Source organism: Aythya ferina, assembly GCF_964211825.1.
Source record: "Aythya ferina genome assembly, chromosome: 26".
Classification (NCBI taxonomy): domain Eukaryota; kingdom Metazoa; phylum Chordata; class Aves; order Anseriformes; family Anatidae; genus Aythya; species Aythya ferina.
In genome coordinates, this window is record NC_140324.1 from 702051 (window position 1) to 720817 (window position 18767).

General features: G+C 47.4%; 2 long non-coding RNA genes across 2 annotated transcripts in view; both read left to right on the forward strand.

The window, feature by feature from the left end:
- The window catches only part of LOC311423906, a 30274-nt gene extending 12603 nt beyond the window's left edge, over positions 1-17671 (forward strand). Inside the window, exon 4 of the long non-coding RNA XR_014685927.1 lies at positions 17528-17671. This is a non-coding gene — a long non-coding RNA (uncharacterized lncRNA). The remainder of the gene's footprint in view (positions 1-17527) is intronic.
- LOC311423907 lies at positions 934-11128 on the forward strand. Its single transcript, XR_014685929.1, has 3 exons — positions 934-1209; positions 10181-10317; positions 11081-11128. It is a non-coding gene; the product is annotated as an uncharacterized lncRNA (long non-coding RNA).
- Positions 17672-18767: the final 1096 nt, after the last annotated feature.

The window sequence follows — 18767 nt, forward strand, 5'->3', positions numbered from 1 at the left end:
CTCATATTCAGCCGACTATCAACCATCACTCCCAGGTCCTTCTCTGCCTGGCAGCTTTCCAACCATTCCTCTCCCAGCCTGTAGCTCTGCTTGGGGTTATTGCGCCCCAGGTGCAGGACCCGGCACTTGGCCTTGTTGAACTTCATGCAGTTGACCTCAGCCCATCGGTGCAGCCTATCCAGATCCTCCTGCAGAGCCTTCCTACCCTGGAGCAGATCGACACACGCACCTAACTTGGTGTCATCTGCGAACTTACTGAGGGTGCACTCGATGCCCTCATCCAGATCATCAATGAAGATATTAAAGAAGCACCTGGACAAGGTGCTATGAGATATGATTTAGTAGCTTAGTGGGTAGTATTGGTGATAGGAGGACGGTTGGACTAGATGATTTTGTAGGTCCTTTCCAACCCTGTGTTTCTATGACACAAAGGAACCACTCTATGGCAATTCTATGACAATTCTATGACATAAAGGAAATTGCATTGTTACTTTGGGCTTAAGCCATTTGGGCTGAATCAATGTCTTGCTCTGGCCAGCAATACATGTAACCCTCCTGAACTGGAGTGTAAATTAAAACTCACCTCCGACATTGTCATTGACTGAATTCAGAGACATATATGGGCTACAGAATCTTTATTATTTAGCCAAGTAAATGGCTTCTCAAGAGAGCTCTTTCCCCCAGCGTTTGATGGAATTGCTTTGTACCTTGCTATTCATACTGCTGAGGAGTCTGTGATGTATTAAAGTTATTGTAATAACTTCATGGGCATTTCCACATTCAAGTGATCATAATAATGCTCATAAAGTACACTCCAGCATGAAGCATTTATGAATTATTCTACTTAAGGTGGAAAAAGAAAAGGAAAATAAAAATATATATATATAAAAAAAAAAAAAAGGAAGAAGAAAAGACCTGGGCTGAATTAATAACTCTGAAAGAACCATAAATTTAGAGGAATCATATTGCAGAGGGTTATTTTGTGTGTGCAATAAATGGAACGTTTATGGCGTTAGTACATAAATTTGGTTTGAATGTTTTTGAAGCAAAGACCTTTGAAATAACTTTTAACTTTTTTCCTTTCATTTTAATGTTGCCTTAAAGAGAAACACCAGGGATTTTGGTGCTATGTACAAGGGCAAGCAAAGAAGAAGGTTAAAAAGAGCACAGTTAACTCGGCCTCTTGTCTTCAGTGATGACCTGAAGCAGGTGAGGAGCATGAAGGTGAACAGGAGGCTGCTCCTGGGGCCCTAAGGGAGATGGTCAGCCCTGGGAGGCTAGCTTCCTCTGAGCTACACTGGGGTTTGGTGGCCACATGTCTCCCATTCACTGCTATGGCAATAAATATATGTGGTCCCAAACCCCTTGCTAGTAATCACCTTGTCTGGAGGCAGTTCTGGAAGCCGTTCACACGCTGCAATGAGACAGACAGCTGTGAGATTTCTCTTCCCTCATTTCCCAACTTGATGGCAATGGTTTTACAGGGAGATGAAGGGGAGAGAGCTGCAGGGAAGGGGGCAGGGAGGCAGCATGCAAGGAGTAGGCTCCCCAGGGAAGTGGTCACTGCACCGAGCCTGTCTGAATTTAAGAAGAGATTGGACTGTGAACTTAGGCACATGGTCTGAACTTTTGGGTAGACCTGTGCGGTGTCAAAGAGTTGGACTTGATGATCCTTAAGGGTCCCTTCCAACTCAGGATATTCTATGATTCTATGATTCTATGAGTAAGCATTCCTGCCATACATCAGGATTAACGCCAGGCTTGTGTTTATCCTGAATTGGAAAGAAGGCAGATTCTGCCCTTGAGCAAACTGGGGCTAAAGCATTTGCCACATCCCTTGAGAGATGATCGCATGTGATGGGGAAGACTTTACACCTCCAATCACCTCCTTCCTACAGAAGAGGTGGGAGAGTGGACCTGTTTTAGGACATGGCTCTCTGGGATGCCATTGACAGTTCTTAGCACATGAGAGCAGAGACAACCTCCTCCATCCAGTCCTTTCCTGAGTCCCTGGAGCTTGCGAGGGGTAGAGAGGGAGCTGGAGCTGCCAGGAAACATATCTGATTCAAGCAGCAAGAATGCAGACACCATCGCTCCTTCTTTTTTTTTTTTTTTTTTTTTTGGTTGGTTGGTTTGGTTTATTTTGGTTTTGGCTTTTGTGTTGGTTTTTTTTTTTTTGCTCCTGTGCTAATTACCAGGATTAGGCATTGTGACCTGAAGCAAAGCCCCAGCTCGTACATCCTCACTGCTGGCAGGACCTGGAGGGGTTTTTTCCCTCTATCAAACTGAGTAATCAAACCCCCTCAAACACATTTTTAACTGGGTAACTGAAGGCTGTAACTTTCCTTCTGGGGACATCTGCCATGGGCTTGTGCAGGCAGTAGGGAGACGCTGGCTCCCATTCCCTGGTGTGAGTGACGCCAACCAGCAGCCATGACTTCTTCAGCCTGGAAGCACTTAGGACTCTGGGCCTCTGCTAGAGACATGGCACCCACATGGGAGTGATTTGGGGAGATGCCTGCAAAGCTCTGCCAGCCTACGGCCAGAGCTGGCAAAGTTGGTGACTGCATAGCAGCTGTGGGGTACTGGTGTGCTGTCCTCTCCCTGTTAAAGCATCACAGGTGAGGAGCAATTAATGACTGAATAGTTGTGAGACTGTGCTAGAAATCATGGGATTTCAACTGAATCTGCTAAAATAAATTACCTGGGTGTGGAGGCAACTTGTCTCCTTGCTTTGAACTCATGAGTTGTGCAAGCTGCAAGTTCAAAAGGAAAGGACCACAATGTCCTTGCCCCATCCTGGCTCCCCTTGCCCAACCAGCCCATTCTCCTCTCTGCTCCCTGGTCCCCACAACAGCTTCTCAGTCTCTCACTGGGGCAGAGCCAGGGTCCTACCAGGACCTTCCCTCAAGGCAAGATGGAAGAGAGACATCCTGTGCTGAGAGAGTGGGGAGACGCTTGTCTTGATCTGCAACAGAAGGATATTACCAGAAATCCTGCAATACTTGGTTTCTATCTCTGCCAAGATGGTTATCATTTATTGTACTAACTCTAGCTGTACCTGCCATCCACATAAATGTCTAATCCTGTTTTGGAGCTAGCTACGTGCTTGGCCTCTCTACCTTGTCCTTTCTGTGCAAACTTTCCCTTCCTTTCACTCAGAGAGTGGTGAGGCACTGAAACAGGTTGCCCAGAGAGGTTGTGGGTGCCCCCTCCCTGGAGGTGTTCAAGGCCAGGTTGGATGGGACCCTGGCAAATGTGATCTAGTGGGTGACATCCATGCCTATGGCCGGGGGGCTGGAACTAGATGATCTTTAAGGTCCCTTCCAACCCAAGCCATTTCATAATTCTATGATTCCAGATGACTGGGCTGTGCTAGAAATCCATGTTCCAATCAAAAAACCTGTAGAGAGGTTTCTTGGATGGCTGGGTAGGAGACTTTGCAACGGAAGCCTGTTATGACACTGGTGCAGGGCAGATGCTGCAGCTTTCTGTGTCCTGACAGCACAGGCTGTATGTGAATGTGCCTTCCCTCAGCTGCTGGCCAAGCCCCTGTGGGCTGAGGCGAGTGATGATGAATGCCTGTTTTTCTGAAGATACTGGCACAATGATGGATTTGCAGGTAGAGATTACATCTCTGACTTAGAATATTGAGGAAATAGAGAGAAACGGAGAAACTGATTAAAGAGATGGATGTAGTTTTGATGGAAAAGCTGTTACCCCCCTTCATGGGCTGGTTTTCTCTGATGTTGGAAAAGTGTCAAGACCTGAGGATGTCCCTGTCCCTGAATCTCCTTGTCTCCCTGCTGAGAGCCAGAGGGTGCCAGACTTACGGACACATTACTGCAAAGGCATGCCAACAGCAGCAAGTCTGACATCTCCAGCATCTGTAACAGGACAGAAAGCAACCCTAACTTTAAAGAAATTAAGAGACTGAAAGAAGAGATCCTTGTTAATTAGCATTTTACTAGTCTAAGTGCTGAAAAACCTCCAAACTATGGCTGTTTTGTGTACAGGATCTGCAACTTCCCATTAAGCCTGTGCGGTTTCTCACTGTAACAGTGGTGCCTGGTGGACTGCCCTGCTGGGAGGCAGAAAAATCTTAAATGAAAGTCTTCAATAGCTAATTGCAAAGGGTGCCCTGCTTTGTTTCCTGTCTTAGAGGAAGCAGGAAGCTACTGCATAAATATTTGTTCAGGGTTGTTTAGCACAGCAAGGCGTTTTTCACAGGCAATGTGCATTTCTGAACTGTTTTGCACATTCAGGATGCAAAGCACAGCAAACCAAAGGACAGCTGATAATTAGAGGGCACTTTTCTTATTGACCCTGGCTGGAATCAGATCTGTAGTATGCCTTTGAGTGGTTTTAGGGAGGCTCTGAAGCTGCAGTTCTCTGTTCAGCCACCATCTAGGGTGGTTTCTGCAGCCCTTGCAGTGGCTGCTCCACACCTGCATGGGTGTAAAGTTCACTTCTCAAGCCCATAAATTTAAATAGCTCAGGAGACAGCTGGAGTCTAATCCAAAGCAGTAGGACAGTGTGAAATAGCTTCCTGGCGTGCCTTCCTGCTATGCTGGATGTAGATCTGAGGTATTCTGCACAGGGCAGGTTGCCGGCAGCAAACAGGATCCCACATCCTGGAGGATCCAGGGGTTGTCTGTACATGTAGGTCTCTGCTCAGATGGCGAATGTTCCTTTCTGCTACTGCCACACAGGACACTGGGCACCAGAGGGACTTGTGCCTCTCTGCACCCTTGGAAGCCTCCTTTGCTGGTCACTGGCACCTAGAGCCAAGAGAAGGTTGTGCTGCCTGGATGAAATTTTGGGAGGGGATGTTATGGGGTGGCTGGGAGAATATAGTTTGCTCCCTGTAGTTGTCATCACGTCCCTTTGGTCCATTTGTCCCTGGGTCTCCAAGCAAGCAAAGTGCCAGGATCAGCTGGGGCCAGCCTGAGAAAAGGAGAATGCTAATGTAAAACCCATCAGCTGCACTGAGGCACATAAATACCTTTCTCTGTCCCCTCCAGGCTGGATTAACAGGTCTTTTCCTTTTATTCTTGTAGGAAAATGTTACTCCCCCTGCATTTGTTTCAGAGCTGAGTCCTGGTTCAGACATGTTCCCTGTGGGAACTATGGTGGGAAAGAGCCATGAAACATCAGACATTAGATGTTCAATGTGCACGGATGATACATGAGGATATCACTCCCTGGGGGCTGCAAAGAGACACCTGAGCAGAGAAATGAAGGTGTAACAAGCCAAAGGCCCCCTTCAGACCCTAAGCCCCAGAGTGCTCGGTGTGCCCTAGCATGTGGGGCTGGTTCCTGCCTCACTCAGACCTGTTCCTGCCAGTAGATCTCAAGGCCCCAGGGGAGTCCCTGCCAAGAATCCCAGCCCTCACTGTGAATTTTGAGTGCTTTGAGGGGTGAGGCAGTGTTTGCATTTCAGGGAAGCGGGATCTGTGTCGAGATGGGGTTTCCAGACACATCTCTGAGGTAGCTGGGTATCGCCAGAAACAGTCTCTTTCAATAGCATTGCTGTGCGTTCACTTAGCTGATGTGTTTATCCATTGATCTTCCAGATCAATGGCCTCCCAGAGGCCTTTCCACTTAACATTTTAAAGGACCTTGTAATGTGTAGCCTGAAACTGATGGGTTTTGGGGGAATTAACCTGTTGTCCAATCCCTTAACTGGACTGTGACCTCGAGAACAGCCTGAAAAATTGTACATGAGCTTGCAGCACACACTTGCAGCCCAGAAAGCCAGTGGTACCCTGGGCTGCATCAAAAGCAGCATGGGCAGCAGGGCAAAGGAGATAATTCTCCCTCTCTACTCTTCCCTCATGAGACCCCACCTGCAGTGCTGTGTTCAACTCTGGGCTACCCTGAACAAGAAAGACATGGACCTGTTCAAGCAGGTCCAGAGGATGGCCACAAAGGTGACTGAAAGGCTGGAGCACCTCTCCTACAACTCTCATACAAAGAAGGGCTGGGAGAGTTAGGGATGTTCAGCCTGGAGAAGTGAAGGCTCCAGGGAGACATTATTGCAGTGTTTCGATAATTAAAGGGGGCCTATAAGAAAGATGGAGAGAGAGTTTTTAAAAGGGCATATAGTGACAGGACAAGGGGTAATTGTTTTAAACTGAAAGAGGGTAGATTTGGATTAGAGATAAGGAAGAAATTATTCATTATAAGGGTGGCGAGACCCTGGCCCTGGCTGCCCAGAGGAGCCGTGGGTGCCCCATCCCTGCCAGTGCCCAAGTCCAGGCTGGATGGGGCTGGGGGCAGCATGGGCTGGCAGGAGGGATCATGCCCATGGCAGGGGGTGGAACCAGATGAGCTTTAAGTTCCTTTCAACCCAAACCATGATATGATTCTAAGTTAGAATTTTTTACATAAAGCAAGGCTGGACCGACCCTGCTGTGAATCCTGCATGGATTCACTAATAAGAAGAACAAAAATAAACATAAGGCAAGTTGATTCTTTATTGCTGCTGTTGGATAAGGTTTAGCTTGGAAGACTTTTTAACCTTAAAACAGAGATCTTCAGATCTGGGCTAAATTATGCTTCCATGGGCTGTCATTATAACATAAAAAGAGCAGGTTAGTTTAAAATTTTTGAACAATTGCCCAGATTAAGTTTGTTAAAGAATAAACCTCTGTGAGTGTTCCTGGATGCACAGAAGAAACCAGGACTAGAATGTTCTGATTTATGAGTGGGGTTGGGGATGCCCAGGAATGAGCAAGCCCTTGGGCAGCCTATACAGAAGAGCAGGAGGCTTAAAAGACCTGCTAAAATGTTTTGCAATCTGAGGATCTTGCTGCTGTACCAATTTATCTCTGATTATCAGAAATACCACAAATTCCTTCCTGATGACATGCAAGTGAGTGTGTTACTGGAAGAGCCAGCTGATGAATTCAGGTGGGAAGAATACAGAAGAAGGCCCCTTGTTTTTGAAGGAGGGTTTGTGTTCCTTTGGTTGCAGATGTAACTCATGGAGGTTTCCACAGCCTGCAGAGCTCATGATGCTGTTTTGTGCTACTGGATATATGGCCACTCAGACAGAAGGCATTTTATAGAGGTTAAATAGCATCCTTGTCTGATTGGTGATGCATTTTGCAAAATAGCCATATCCTCTGGACAGGAACAGAAAAACCCCAAACCAGTCCCAAACAACAGCCCTGTAAGCAGAACATTGTGAAGACAATGCTATTTATAACTCTTCACTCTTTGACAGTTTCAATAAAATAAAATAAAATAAAATAAATCCTGTGCTGTCTTGTTCTCCAAGTTACCCAAATTTTTATCCAACAGTAAAACCTCACTCTTTCTGAGTGAGGTTCAGGACCTGAACCTGCATAGCCCATACCCAGCAGCAGTGGATGCCAGCAGGAGAAGCACCTCGGTCATGTTTTGGGAGTGCAAACAGCAGCACAGGCTGTGCAGAATCAGGCTTGGGCTGGTGCTGGGACCTCACTCTGCTCCCACTGACGTCAGGCAGGAACGCCCGGGGAGTTTGCTGGAGCTGAGTTAGAAATACCCTTGCTGGTGTGAATTAGGTTACAGCATGATCCCAGGAGAAAGAGGGAATTCATTAAACCACCACCACATGTGGAGTGAGGTTATAATTGATTTTAAGTGAGTGCAGCTGACAAGCTGAAAATATATCTTGCCCTCCAAAGAGTTTTTATTCTTTCAGCTCTGCCTTGCTGCAGCCTTCCAATACCACAGATGTACTTATAGGCAATGGTTTGATATTGGCATGAGCTTTTCCCAGTAGCGATACAGAGCAGACCGAAGCACTATCAATTATAGTAAGCTATTTAAAGAAGGATGCTGCTTTTCTATTGCTCTGCTCTTTGTGCCTGTTCCCACTCCCACTCTGTGGGAGGTAAGTGGCATTTTCCAGCTTTTGCATTAAAGATTTCTTTTCTTTTTAGTTTTGTGTTGCTTCACTGTTGGATTATTTAGGAGTAGTCTAATGAAAAACCACGCCAGCTCCAAGCAAGCAACATAAATTCAATTCCAGGACCTGCAGGATTGCCCTTTGGAGATGCTCTTCAGATGCAGATATATAGGCACATCCTAAAGTTTAACATCGGATTGCTGAATGTGCATGTCCTTGGCCAGTTTGGGTGATGTGTTTTAGCATAACCCATCTCTGATCTTAGGAAAGCCACAGTGGTTACCCTTGCTCAACTGCCACTGAGGAGCCCAACTTGCTCTGATTATGTTCTTGGATCTCTGAGCCCAATCAGCTCTTTTTTTGCTTTAGAATCATAGAATCATAGAATCATAGAATATCCTGAGTTGGAAGGGACCCTTAAGGATCATCAAGTCCAACTCTTGACACCGCACAGGTCTACCCAAAAGTTCAGACCATGTGCCTAAGTTCACAGTCCAATCTCTTCTTAAATTCAGACAGGCTCGGTGCAGTGACCACTTCCCTGGGGAGCCTGTTCCAGTGTGCAACCACCCTCTCTGTGAAGAACCCCCTCCTGACGTCCAGCCTAAATTTCCCCTGCCTCAGCTTAACCCCGTTCCCGCGGGTCCTGTCACTAGTGTTAATGGAGAAAAGGTCTCCTGCCTCTTGACAACCCCTTACGAGGAAGTTGTAGACTGCGATGAGGTCTCCCCTCAGCCTCCTCTTCTCCAGGCTGAACAGGCCCAGTGACCTCAGCTGTTCACAGAATCACAGAATCACAGAATCACAGAATTTTCTAGGTTGGAAGAGACCTCAAGGTCATCGAGTCCAACCTCCAACCTAACGCTAACAGCCCTCCACTAAACCATATCCCTAAGCTGTACATCTAAGCGTCTTTTGAAGACTTCCAGGGATGGTGACTCCACCACTTCCCTGGGCAGCCTGTTCCAATGCCTCACAACCCTTTCTGTAAAGAAGTTCTTCCTAACATCTAACCTAAAACTCCCCTGGCTCAACTTAAGCCCATTCCCCCTCGTCCTGTCACCAGGCACGTGGGAGAACAGGCCAACCCCCACCTCTCTACAGCCTCCTTTAAGGTATCTGTAAAGAGCAATAAGGTCACCCCTGAGCCTCCTCTTCTCCAGGCTGAACAAGCCCAGCTCCCTCAGCCGCTCCTCGTAGGACTTGTTCTCCAGGCCCCTCACCAGCTTCGTCGCCCTTCTCTGCACCCGCTCAAGCACCTCGATGTCCTTCTTGTAGCGAGGGGCCCAAAACTGAACACAGTACTCGAGGTGCGGCCTCACCAGAGCTGAGTACAGGGGGACGATCACCTCCCTAGCCCTGCTGGTCACGCTGTTCCTAATACAAGCCAGGATGCCGTTGGCCTTCTTGGCCACCTGAGCACACTGCTGGCTCATATTCAGCCGACTGTCCTCGTACGTCTTCCCCTCCAGGCCTTTCACCATCCTCGTAGCCCTCCTCTGGACACTTTCCAACAGTTTCATGTCCTTTTTATACTGTGGTGCCCAGAACTGCACACAGTACTCGAGGTGAGGCCGCACCAGCGCAGAGTAGAGCGGGACAATCACCTCCCTTGACCTACTAGCGATGCCGTGCTTGATGTACCCCAGGATACGATTGGCCCTCCTGGCTGCCAGGGCACACTGCTGGCTCATATTCAACTTAGCTTTGATCCCAGCAAAGCAAGGTGGCACAACTACATCAAAACTTCAAATTTGGATGATGGTGCCAAATCTCCCTCTTCTCTGTGCTCTGGGTACCATCACATAGGTCCTTTCTTACAGGAGAGCCCAGCTAGGAGAAGGAGGCCCTTCTTGTGGCATCCCAGAGAATCCACACTGGCTTCTCTCTCCCACCACTTCCACCTGAACTGCTAGGGAGAGAGGATCTTCCTCCCCAGGATGAAAAACATGTTTTTGTGGCCACTGCAGTATTTTTTGTTGTTGCTGTTGTTTTTAAGGGTTGTGAAATACTCCCACTGAAACCTACTTGTGTGTGTTGGGTGGAGGACACGCTAAAAAGTCAAGCCAACCAAACCCATTACAATGCCCCTCCTCCTGTGACTGCCTCAGCCTCCCTGATGCTGGGGAGAATTTTCAGGTGGGATGGGTTCCCCTTGCTGTGATTTAGGGCTCATCTCCCTGTGAAGCTCTTGCTGAGCCAAGCAGGGTGCAGATCCTGCATTCTCTTTGTTATTCTGCAAAACAGCTGCTTATTTCTGCTTAATCCCTTTCCACACAGATATGCCTAAATCAGAAAAGTTTGGTGTTATGCCAGCCCATGCAAGAAGCTGTCCTGAATTATATCTCCAGGCAAATGGACTCTTGTGGGGTTTTAAAATGCTGAACACCGTCTTGGCAGAGTCTCAGTGAATAAAAGTGAGTAAAAAATTGGCCCAGCCTACAGAGGAAGGGGGATCTTGGCCCGGCTTTCTCCTAACAGTGCTGCAGCAGTGCCGTGGCAAAGGGCGTGCAGCTCTACTGAAGGAGGGAAGAAGAAAAAGTGTCCTCAGTATTTAGACTGACGAAGTAAGAGGTGTTTTTCTGAAGAGGACAGCCCCACATAGTATTTCTGTGCACTGGGCAATTGCACGTGTTTCCACTGCTGTTTGAGGTGTCTAGTGCCCAGATCCAGCCTGGGTTCTCTTCTCCTAGGGCCAGTGTCCCCTGGCAGTCAGGACAGCTTGTTTGCCCAGAAGTCGCAGGGAGGCTGGGAGAGATAAACACCTATGCAACTGATGCTGCCTGCATAAGCAGGGACCCGCTGTGTTGGGACTGCTGGGGGCTCAGCCAGGGCTAAGTCCTCAGCTGCAAGGACCATAGTGGAGCATTAGGAGGGGTCACAGCTCCATGGGGACATCAGAGACATCTCTCCAGCTTGGGGTTAAAGCTTCGAATTTGCCTTGGCCATGTGAAAGCGAGGCCAAACCTGGCCTGACTCAGTTCCTAGATGGGTGACTATTTGAAACAGCCACCCGGGTACTATGTTATCCCTGTGGAGAACATCAGTCTGTAGCAATTTGGATCCACAGCTGCAGATACAGTTGAAACTTTAAAGAGTCTGGCAGTAAGGTGACACTTTAAATAAATCTTTTTTTTTTTTTTTTTCCTCCCTCCCTTCCTGTCTTCCTTTCTTTCACAGGTCAAGAACCTCATGAATTTCCCTCAATAAAACAAATGTACAACAAAATCAGAGCTTTGGGTTACCTCACTGAAGCAGAGTTGTTGAAGGCTGACCATGAGCTGTGGTAGAGCAACCAGCATGCAAATGGCTCTGCTGCAGAGCAGGATCCCCACAAGGCAGCATGGCCTGTTGGAGCTGATGGAGGAGAACTCCTCAACATGTCAGTACTGGTTTGGGTGGCTGCCAGGGCAGGGCTGGGAGAAGGAGGGCTGGGGAACCACAGGTGTCATGGATAGGATTGCAGACGTCAGATCTGGGGAGAAGTGTACACATGTGCAACAACCAGCAGATTCATGTGCATGCATGCATTTGTACCAGAGTGGGTAGCCTGTCTCCAACCTTGTATATACACACTCCTTGAACACAAGAGTGAATGCACACTTGCCTGTACACACACAAAGCAACCCCTCCAGGCACAAGCACCCTGTTCATCCCTGTCTGGTCCCAGTTGCATTTTTCCACCTTCCCCTTTGCACAGTCTCACAGACATGTCTATGTCTGTTAGCTGGGCTGGGAATCCATAGTCCAATTGCAGTCCTGTCAAGCCTTTGCCTCTGGAGGGTCCTGGAGGGGAAAGTTTGGAGGAAATAAGACTGGAAGGCCTTTCTGGCAGTGAGGGCTAAGTGCTGGCAGCAGGAGAGGAAACATGGAAGGAAGTGAGTCTCTGCTAGGGAAGTAAGTCTCTGCTTACTTCCAGCAGTACTGAAATATCAGGAGGATACCTGTGTCAGCTGTAGACATGGCACCATGCCCTGCTGCCCTGACCCTACTGATTTCCTCCAAAATGGCCCTCCTAGCTGCTGGAGTTTTACAGCCCCCCAACCTTTCCCAAGGGAAAACAACCATGTGCAGACATTTTCTGGCCATCTCTTGTACTTCCAGGAGGGATGTCTTTGCCTGGCAAGTGTTTGACATCATGCAGAGGGGATGCTTGTATATCCAGGATGTTCCAGAACTCAGACCCAATGCAGGCACCAAAAATAAGAGAAGACAAAAATAATTTCAAATAAAGCTTGACTTTTAAAAGCAATAAATAACCTTGAGCAGATGCTGGCTTGCTCTTAATCTAATTATCTATCAGCAGGCCTGTGCAGTGTTGGGAGGAAAGACACACCAACCCCATCTTGTTGGAAAATGGGGCTTCAGCTTCTTCTGGCTTTTGGATTCCAACTGTGCCCCAAATTCAGCAGAGCTACAGAAACATGATGTCTGCAGGCAGGTCAGAAGCATGGGTGAGCTCCCTATCCAAGGGCATGCTCGACAACCTGAGGGCACTGGTAGTGACCTGCCTCATGCATGGTTCAAAGCACTTGGATGGTGACATTTAGCTATAAAGTATAAGGTCTTGAATTTCTTTGGCCCAAAGCTGCTGCAATGTTTTCTTTTGGAGGTCTGTGGTGCAGGCTCTTGGGGAAGAGCCTCCTACAGTCCAGCATGCTTATTTTACAGCCTCTTTCCCTGTCCAGAGTATTGTAGGGCTTTGCGTCCTGGCCAGGACGTGACTTATGGGGTGCCACAGCCTTTGGGGTACCCCAAAGGCAGAGCAAGCTGGACCGTCTGCCTGTCCACCCCACTGTGCCTGAGGAGAAACCTCTCAGGAGGTGGATGAACAGAGCAGGCTTTGGTCTCCTTACAGCAGACCAGCAGGCTTTGGTCTACTTCAGGCTATTTGGCCACCTGGCCATGTGGACTTGCTGTGAGAGGCTCAACTAAGCTTCACTGTCAGAATCCCAAGCAAGTGGCCACTGTTGGGTCTCATGTCTCAGCATCCCTGGACAGCAGTGGGAAAGCTGACAGAAGGCAAGCCCTATCCACTCACTGCAATGGCCGTTAAAGTATTTCTGGAGGAGTGCCCTTTCCAGAGTATATTGTTGGCAACCACGCACTAATTCTCTTTTCATAAACAAAGCAAAGGAGATAAAAGCAGCAGTCTCGTCTGCCTCTGCCTTCTCCCTCTAGCACAGCGCCTCATGCCCTTGCACACCCAGTCCTGCATCTGGAGCTCATTGTGCACAGCTGCTGGGAGGAGGCAGATGGGAACCAGCTGAGTCTCCCTTCACGCTGCCGCCAGGTCCAAGTATGGTCCTCATGAGGGAATGTGTGAACAGGGCCCCACTTGGGCCAGGGACCTTGGTTCAGATTGATGGTGGTAGCTGAAGCATTGAAAAGCTGGGTGGTTCAGTCAACCTGTAAGCAGAAAAGCAAACGCAATGCACTGCCAAGGTGGCTGCAGTCTATTTGTAATAGCCAGAACAGCCTCAGATTTGCTCTGTCCCATTCCTCCCTCTCAACCAGCAGTGGCCAATTGTTCATAAACATCCTGTCTGGGAGATCTTCTTGTGTGTACCCTGACTTTTGTCTTATCCCTAATGCAAACCTGTCATGGGCAACATGACCAGGGTGTTTCTCTCAGACCCTGCAATGATGTGGTCAATTTGGGAGCTGAAACCTTAAGTTTTGGTTTTGGGAAGTTATTAGAAAGGCTGATTTGAACCCTTTTTGCAGTCAAGGGTCATTGCAGTTGGATATCTCCACACAGGAAGATTTTGGGGGGGGGGGGGGGGGATCATACAACCACAATGGAAATATTTGCATTTTTCCCTTTGCAAGAGAAACATTTTCCACTTGGGGATTGGAAGTCACTTCTGTTTAGAAACTTGAGGGCAGTATAGTACAATGTGAAAATAAACAGCAAAGTAGCCCAAGTCACTGCAGCCCAAAATGAAACATTGCCAAATAAATGAAACAGAGCCTCCTGATTGGCCCAAGAGAACTGGAATAAACACCTTAGCTGATCCCAGGCTCCACCAAAGCTTTTTCAGGGCATCTCCCAGGGGATTCTGCCACTGTTTCGGGGCATGATATTTTGGGGGGAGTGGGAACACCCATGGTACTCACTTGGACTTGTCAACCCTGTAGAGAAATGGTGTTTTAACCAAGTCTGAATATGAGAGATGGCAGCTGGGAGCTGGTCTCTCCTGGCATGGGAGTGTGCCTGCCCAGACCCAGCTCCCCTAACCACTCTTGCCTCATCAGGGTTTATTCTGTGCTTTCCTGACAAGCCCTAGCTAGGGTGCTGGTTTTCATTAGCTGCAGGCAGGTGGTTCACTGCCTCATTCCTTCTTCCATCCTTAGGAAAACCTCAAGGAAATAACTTGAGTCGAGCACACTCTGGGAACTCCTAAATGATCCTCTCTGCAGGAGTCAAATTATAGAGCACTGTGTCCTGGATTACTTTTTGCAATCTAAGACCTGCAGTACTTCAACTACACCTTTACTTGTTTATCTAGATTCCCTCTGAAACCAGAGATGTGTCGCTAGCATGGTCCCCATTATAATTTGATTAGTTACATTTTCAGTGAGTTGCCTATTACATTTTCTCATTCTAGTTCCTCTTTTTGCCTTTTCTTGGAAAAAACAGATATTGTGCATATGGGGGGTCATTGCCGAATCTTATTTCTTCTGGCAGCCCAAGTGTGCAGCTGAAGACCTGGATTCAACTGCAAGCAGGCTGTCACCACGGTACAGTCCAGCCTTTTCAAAGGATGCTTTGCAAGGGTGTGTCCAGTATCTGGTAAAACCCAATCTTTGTCTTCTCCATTTTAGGCTGTTATCTTATGTGTGGGTAGCTGTGACTTGTGTTTGCAACCCCACCCCACCCCCAAAACACTTGGGATCCTGACTGCACAGTGGCTAAGGTAGAGCCACTGGGTGTGAAGGAGCTTGGGGAGCTAATGTGAGCTGCACGTGCTGCAGTGGAAGAGATGGTGAGTTGGTGCTGGAGGTAACCTCTATTAACCTCTCCCACTCCAGACTGACAGTGTGTCTGCCCATAAGCCCATACGTGGTACCTGGACCTACATGCAAACCTCAACTATAAAAGGAACAACTGTGTATTTTCCCTTCCTTGCATGCTAAGTGATTTTCATCTGTTGGCTTTTCTTCCTTTCTTTTTTCTTTTTTTTTTTTATTTCCATAGAACCATAGCAGACAAGTGACAAATCACCCTTAATCCACCTGAACTGCTAAATCTCTTGGTAATCCTTTCTTCAGCACATCTCCTGTGCTGCTCCCCTACAACAGACCTTCTTGGTGCCATTAATCAGTGACTCTGGCTCCTGCCTGCCTCATGGTACGTGCCTATGCAGGGAGACTCTCTCATTTATAAAACTTGGGGACCTCCCACAGTTTCCCATTCCCCATGACCTTGGCAAAGGGGTCACTGCACAGAATAAACTGGTTGAGAGGGAAGGTCCTAATATTTATATGGGAAGCCATTAGCAGGCAATATCTTATCTACCTTCTGTTTTGAAGTGGAGGCTGAGAGTGATAGCATTGGAGCTGCCTCTGAATGCCCTGACATGCTCTGTTTTGCCATCCATGCTCAGCTGGGTTATAGCATGTTCTTATTGTTGCAGGAAGAGAGTGATGGGTGCAGGAGGATTTCAGAGAGGGGGAAAAAAAAAAAAAAAAAAAAAAAAAAAAAAAAAAAAAAAAAAAGAGAGAGAGCTCAGATCCCTAAGTGCTGAATTTTAAAGCCAAACAAATGTTCCCAAATCTATCCTGATAGATAGATTTGACAATGGACAAATGTGTTTTGTCCATCTTGGACAATGTGTTTTAGCCAGCTGGTCCCTGTGTAGATGATGTCCTGTTGTACAATGAAGCAAGCCTAGCTAGAGGATGGAGTGATCTTTCCTGGTCTTAGAACATATTAACCTATGAAATAGATGTAGTCTTGTAAGCTCTCCTGAGCCTTTCCCAGATATTGAGCATAGCTTTGAATGCAGAGGTGGTCAAATGTTTTTTCCAGCAGAAACTGTCTGGGGAAAACACAGCAAGAGTGAGGGAAAACAGACATCACCACGTAGTTCACCAGTCTGAGAAAAGTTAATTCCCAGAGTCAAGGGAACGGTTGCTCCTCCTTTCCACTCTTCTGAAAGCCCAGCATGGGATGGGTTCACATGGAACAGAAAAAAAATACATTTTGTAAACCAGAAAGTTCCCTCTTGGCAGCATTTTGATTACATATATGCATTTAAAAATCAGGCTGTCCTGCACCCATGAGGGATGTTTCTATGTTCCTTTGTAGCTTTTGTTCTAGTTTAGTATCCGGATCTGTCTATTTGGATTGTTTGTACCAAGATTGATTTCTGAGGTGTTACTATTCGTAGTTGCTGAAATTCTACCCTGACACCATCACATGCTGATTATTAAATGCTGAGAAATGTAAGGTCTTGGCTCTTAACCTAGGAAAGACACTTGATGACTTCAAGGAACAGGCAGGCCGGGGACAGATCGGGGGGGAGGTGGTACACCACATGTTGGCCTGCTGCTGAACCAGGGAAGGAAGCATAAATTGTCAGAGAGAACACAAGGTTTTGCCTAAGTTACAGATGCCCATTTGCTGGATGGTCCAGATCAAACATGAGTTTATTGATGTGATAAACCAGGGCTCTGCTCATGTAACTGGGGAAGGGCCTGGTGTGGAGTAGCTGCATGGGGAAATAATCTTCATGTGGACCAAATCTGCTTCTTTGTGCACCCAGAAAGATGTTGGAGACACACAGCATGTCAGGTTCCCAAAGTTGGTGGGAAACACCCCTCATTTCCTCCCAAGAAGGATGCTGGAGCCCTTCAACACCACATGTGAACATGGCCCAGGCAAGTGGGGACACTGGCACTGGCATCTGGCATGGTTCAACTCTGAGTGCAGCACACACAGTTGTCATTTTGTTCTTCTAAAATGAAATAGTACATTCTTGGGAATGCAAACAGTTCATAACCTTCCTACACCACTCCCTGCCACTCTCCTGTAGGCTGGATCCTGTGGGTAAGGCTGTGGGCCCAGGCTCCCCCAAGGAGTTAGACCCATGCCAAAGGTGCTGCTCTCCAGAAGGAGCTGTGGTCCCAGTGAGTGTGCAAAAGTGGTGATACAATATAGGTAGGGCAAAACATGGGGCCGTCTGACAGACAGTGGTAATACACTTGGCCATCCAAGGAGGCAAGTGACTAAGGGGGTGCAGGGTTTTGGGGACTGTTGATGTTAAGGGCTGGCTGCCAACCTCATGCTTCCACCCCATTTTCTCTGCTGACACAAAAGGGCTCTGGATCAGGTATAGTTAAATTCATTCTCAGTGGCTATATCTTTTCACTCTGATGTTACCAATCTGTGCCATGAGATGGGTTTGGCCTAGATGATCAGAAACCCTTTGTTGTATGCCAACCAGGGCATGGGGTTATTATGGTGAGGCACAAAAAACATGCTCAGCATCTGAGGACCTGTTGTACATTTAGGACTGGAAGCCTCCCATCTCCCTGATCCTCCACCCTTACACTGGAAACCCACATGAGAAATTTGTCACAGTGAGAGTGCCTACTGGTACTTCTTTTATGTCTGTGCAGGCAAAAAATCTGAGGGTGATGGAGGACAGCACCAACAGTCATCGTGTTTGGACAGGACCTACACATCCTACCTGCTGAGGCCCAGCTGCATGTTTGGGACTACCACTGGAGCCACGCTGGTATTTGCTTGTTGATGATCATATCCCAATACATTTTTGTTCCTGTAAAGCCTTGAGAAAATGTTCTGCAGGAGATGTACAGGGAGCAGCTAAGAACTGCAGTTGTGAGTGGCCCAGGCAGAGTTTCCCAGTGAGATTTTGTGAAGGAATTCTGCATTCCTCCTACTGCTTTGCCCTGCTTGTACACTTTGCAGTCAGCTGAAAGTGACTGGAGCAAAGAGATGTAGTGTTGTTACCTGGTAGACTCTGCAGGAGCTTTCCAAAGGAATTGGAGGTACATGAAGACCTTTTTCCAATTGTTTTTACTGTGACCATTTAATGCCTTGTCTTAAATGCCTTGGTTCTAGCAGAGGTATATTGCTGATGTGACTGTGAGACACAGGTCATGTCCTCTTGGAGTCTCTGTCTTGGGACAAGGTGTCTGGTTGGAGAAATGCCTCCAAGAACTCATCCCTTGTCTTCAGATGCTACATATGCAATGGGAAACTAAATGGAGACAGGGCATAGATCTAAACATTGTCCTGTTATTGTCTGTACTGCACAAACCTTGGCAAAATTTTAGTTCATTCAAAAAAGTGCTCTTCAAACACCATACAGACATGGTCCAAGGATAGTCCAGGGCCAGGACCATTCCCAGCAAACAGCCTGATTGTGTCTGCAGTGGTCTGGGAGAAAGCAGTGGGGATGGAAGCCAAGCTGGGTCACTTGGCCTCGGGGACAAAAAATACTCTCTGTCCCATTTGTTTAGTAATGTAGATTAATCCAGTGTATTTTCAAATCCGTTGCTGTATATTATCTGCTGTGGACTAACTGCACTAGGTGACCTCTTTGAAGGCAAATCATCTTAACTGTTCACCTTCTCACATCTCTGGGTAAGTAACACAGTCTGCCCCACAAAGAGTTCAAGCCTCACATTTTCCTGTACTCACCTGGGTGAGTGCTCAGTACCCAATGCTCTGCAGTTGCTTGCTAGGTCAAGACAGGACACTAACCAGGAAACTTCTCTAAAACACGGCCTTATTTGTCTTCAGATGTAGGGATTGCTAGGACTGAATCATGTAGCAATAAATCTTCACGTTAGCCATGTTTGGTCATGCCAATTCTGTTACCTAAACGACCTT